We start from the raw sequence: 4,914 nt of genomic DNA on the forward strand, positions 1-4,914 counted from the left end.
CTTATCAGATATTCCCACCAATGATTTACATAAGTATCTCTATCTTTATTTTATGCTTTATTCATCTTTATTTTCGAAAACCATTATAACCATTTGAATCTGCCTAACTAAGATTTACAAGATAACAATAGCTTGCTTCATACCAACAATCTTCGTGGGATCGACCCTTACTCACGTAAGGTATTACTTGGACGACCTAGTGCACTTGCTGGTTAGTTGTGACAAAGTGTGATTCATGTTTGAGAGCTCCAAGTCTATTGGCGCCATTGTTGATGATCACAATTTCGTGCACCATGTTTTTGGCGCCGTTGCCGGGGATTGTTCGAGTTTGGACAACTGACGGTTCATCTTGTTGATCATATTAGATAATTTTCTTTTCAAAAAGTTTTCAAAATTCTTTCAAAATTTTTTCTTTGTTTTTGTTTTTCCAAAATGTAATTTTCAAAAAAACCAAAAAATTAATAAAATCATAAAAACAAAAAATATTTTGTGTTTCTTGTTTGAGTCTAGTGTCAAATTTAAAGTTTGGTTTCAATTGCATGTTTTAAAAATTTATGCATTTTTCAAAAATTTCATGCACGGTGTTCTTCATGATCTTCAAGTTGTTCTTGATATGTCTTCTTGTTTGATCTTCGTATTTTCTTGTTTTTCATATGCATTTTTGCATTCATAGTGTCTAAGCATTAAAGATTTCTAAGTCTGGTGTCTTGCATGTTTTTCTTTTCTTGAAAATTTTTCAAAAATAAGTCTTGATGTTCATCTTGATCTTCAAGGTGTTCTTGGTGTTTATCTTGACATTCAAAGTTTTCTTGCATGCATTATGTGTTTTGATCTTAATCTTTCATGTCTTGTGTCAATCTTGCTGTTTATTCAAAAAAAAGAGAAAAACACAAAAATGATATCTTTTCTTTTTCTCTCTCATCATTAAAAATTCAAAATAAAAAATATCTTTTCCTTGTTTTACTCATAAATTTCGAAATCTTTGGGTTGACTTAGTCAACAATTTTTAAAATAAGTTGTTTCTTGTTAGTCAAGTCAAGATTTCAATTTTAAAAATCCTATCTTTCCAAAATCTTTTTCAAAAATCAAATCTTTTTTATTTTCGAAAATATGAAAATATTTTTCAAAATCTTTTCTTAATTTTATTTCATAATTTTCAAAAACTTCACTAATAATTAATGTGATTGATTCAAAAATTTGAAGTTTGTTACTTTCTTGTTAAGAAAGGTTCAATCTTTAAATTCTAGAATCAAATCTTCTAGTTTCTTGTTAGTCAAGTAATCAATTTTAATTTTAAAAAAATCAAAACTTTTTCAAAATAAATTTCAATCATATCTTTTCAATCTTATCTTTTCAAATCATATATTTTTCAATCAAATCTTTTCCAATCATATCTTTTTTAAAAATCTTTTCTAACTTCCTATCTTTTCAAAATTGATTTTCAAATCTTTTGCAACTAACTAATTGACTTTTTGTTTGTTTCTTATCTTTTTCAAAACCACCTAACTACTTTTCTCTCTCTAATTTTTGAAAATTCCTCACTCTTTTTCAAAATTCTTTCAATTAACTAATTGTTTCAAATTTTAATTTTAATTTTTTTTCTTCTCTTAATTTTCGAAAATCACTAACTATTTTTCAAAAACAATTTTCGAAAACTCTCTCTCTCTCTCTCTCTCTCTCTCTCTCTCTCTCTCATCTTCTTCTATTTATTTATTTATTTACAAACACTTCTCTTCATCTTAAAATTCGAACCCTCTCTTCTCTTCTGTGTTCGAATTTCTCTCTTTTTCATTCGTATTCTTCTTTTCTTCTACTCACATAAAGGAATCTCTATACTGTGACATAGAGGATTCCTCTTTCTTTTCTGTTCTCTTCTTTTTCATATGAGCAGGAGCAAGGACAAGGACATTCTTTTTTAAGAAGATCCTGAACCTGAAAGGACTCTGAAGAAGAAGCTAAGAGAAGCTAAAGTACAACAATTCAGAGAAAACCTTACAGAGAATCTCAAAAAAGAAAAAGACATGGCCAAACCCAATAACAATGGTGGGGGCGCAAGGAGGATGCTTGGTTGGACTCACAACCTAAAGATAGCGTGGACTCTTGGGATAAGCTGGTCACGGCCTTCTTGGCCAAGTTTTTCCTCCTTAAAAGCTGAGCAAGCTTAGAGTGGATGTTCAGACTTTCAAGCAAAAAGATGGTGAATCCCTCTATGAAGCTTGGGAAAGATACAAGCAGTTGACCAAAAAGTGTCCTTCTGACATGCTTTCAGAGTGGACCATTTTGGATATATTCTATGATGGTCTATCTGGATTCTTTAAGATGTCACTGAACCACTCTACAGGTGGATCCATTCACCTAAAGAAAATGCCTGCAGAAGCTCAAGAACTTATTGACATGGTTGCAAATAACCAATTCATGTACATGGTGGACGAAATTGTGATACATGAGTTCCAGGCACTGTTAGAGAAGCTTTTTCTTTCCACAACTCCGTTCAACTTAACCAGCAAGTGTACTGGGTCATCCAAGTAATACCTTACGTGAGTAAGGGTCGATCCCACAGAGATTGTTGGTATGAAGCAAGCTATGGTCACCTTGTAAATCTCAGTTAGGCAGATTAAATTGGTTTATGGTGAGTTTGAAAATTAGTAAATAAAGAGAAAATAAAAAGGGATAGAAATACTTATGTAAAGCGATAGTGGGAATTTCAGATAAGTGTGTGAAGATGCTGTGCTCCTCTCGTATCTCTATTTTCTTATTACATTCATCCAATCCTTCCTACTCCTTTCCATGACAAGCTGTATGTAGGGCATCACCGTTGTCAATGGCTACATCCCATCCTCTCAGTGAAAACGTTCCTATGCTCTGTCACAGCACGGCTAATCATCTGTCGGTTCTCAATCAGGTTGGAATAGAATCCCTGGATTCTTTTGCGCTTGTCATCACGCCCAGCCTTCAGGAGTTTGAAGCTCGTCACAGTCATTCAATCCCAGAATCCTACTCGGAATACCATAGACAAGGTTTAGACTTTCCGGATCCTCATGAATGCCGCCATCTATCTAGCTTATACCACGAAGATTCTGTTCGGAAATCTAAGAGATATGCGCCCTGCCTAAAGTAGAACGGAAGTGGTTGTCAATCACGCGCGTTCATAGGTGAGAATGATGATGAGTGTCACGGATCATCATCATTCATCAAAGTTAAGTATAACGTATATCTTGGAATAAGGATAGAAGAGAATTGAATAGAAAGTAATAATAATTGTATTGAAACTTGAGGTACAGCAGAGCTCCACACCCTTAATCTATGGTGTGCAGAAACTCAACTGTTGAAAATACATAAGTGAAAGGTTCAAGCATGGCCGAATGGCCAGCCCCCTGAGTGATCAAGAGACCGAATAGTCAAAAGATTAAACTGTCAAAAGATGTCTAATACAATAGTAACTTATCCTATTTATAATAGACTAGCTACTAGGGTTTACATGAGTAAGTAATTGATGCATAAATCCACTTCCGGGGCCCACTTGGTGTATGCTTGGGCTGAGCTTGATCTATCCACGAGCTGAGCCTTTTCTTGGAGTTGAACTCCAAGTTATAACATGTTTTGGGCGTTCAACTCCGGATCATGACGTTTTTCTGGCGTTTAACTCAAGACAGCAGCATGTACTTGGCGTTCAACGCCAAGTTACGTCATCAATTTCCGAATAAAGTATAAACTATTATATATTTCTGGAAAGCTCTAGATGTCTACTTTTAAACGCCGTTGAGATCGCGCCAATTGGAGTTCTGTAGCTCCAGAAAATCTATTTCGAGTGCAGGGAGGTCAGATTCCAACAGCATCAGCAGTCCTTTTGTCAGCCTTTCTCAGAGTTTTGCTCAAGTCCCTCAATTTCAGCCAGAAATTACCTGAAATCACAGAAAAACACACAAACTCATAGTAAAGTCCAAAAATGTGAATTTAACATAAAAACTAATGAAAACATCCCTAAAAGTAGCTTGAACTTACTAAAAACTACCAAAAAACAATGCCAAAAAGCGTATAAATTATCTGCTCATCACAACACCAAACTTAAATTGTTGCTTGTCCCCAAGCAACTGAAAATAAATTAGGATAAAAAGAAGAGAATATACTATAAATTCCAAAATATCAATGAATATTAATTATAATTAGATGAGCGGAACTTGTAGCTTTTTGCTTCTGAACAGTTTTGGCATCTCACTTTTTCCTTTGAAGTTTAGAATGATTGGCTTCTCTAGGAACTTAGAATTTCGGATAGTGTTATTGACTTTCCTAATTGAGCATGTTGATTCTTGAACACAGCTACTTATGAGTCTTGGCCGTGGCCCTAAGCATTTTGTTTTCCAGTATTACCACCGGATACATAAATACCACAGACACATGACTGGGTGAACCTTTTCAGATTGTGACTCAGCTTTGCTAGAGTCCCCAGTTAGAGGTGTCCAGAGCTCTTAAGCACACTCTTTTTTGCTTTGGCTCACGATTTTAACCACTTAGTCTCAAGCTTTTCACTTGGACCTTCATGACACAAGCACATGGTTAGGGACAGCTTGATTTAGCCGCTTAGGCCTGGATTTTATCTCCTTGACCCCTCCTATCCATTGATGCTCAAAGCCTTGGATCCTTTTTACCCTTGCCTTTTGGTTTTAAGGGCTATTGGCTTTTTCTGCTTGCTTTTTCTTTTTCTTTCTATTTTTTTCGCCATTTTTTTCGCAAGCTTTTGATTTTTCACTGCTTTTTCTTGCTTCAAGAATCAATTTCATGATTTTTCAGATTGTCAATAACATTTCTCTTTGTTCATCATTCTTTCAAGAGCCAACAGTTTTAACATTCATAAACAACAAGATCAAAAATATGCACTGTTCAAGCATTCATTCAGAAAACAAAAAGTATTGTCAC

The 4,914-nt window shown here is 34.6% G+C and overlaps 1 non-coding gene across 1 annotated transcript; it reads right to left on the bottom strand.

Annotated features, from left to right (window-relative positions):
* Nucleotides 1-2,157: 2,157 nt before the first annotated feature.
* Nucleotides 2,158-2,265, bottom strand: LOC112804703 (small nucleolar RNA R71). The gene has a single exon (XR_003203320.1). It is a non-coding gene; the product is annotated as a small nucleolar RNA R71 (small nucleolar RNA).
* Between the last annotated feature and the right edge of the window lie 2,649 nt (nt 2,266-4,914).

The sequence above is a fragment of the Arachis hypogaea genome, chromosome 5, assembly GCF_003086295.3.
Source record: "Arachis hypogaea cultivar Tifrunner chromosome 5, arahy.Tifrunner.gnm2.J5K5, whole genome shotgun sequence".
Classification (NCBI taxonomy): Eukaryota; Viridiplantae; Streptophyta; class Magnoliopsida; order Fabales; family Fabaceae; genus Arachis; species Arachis hypogaea.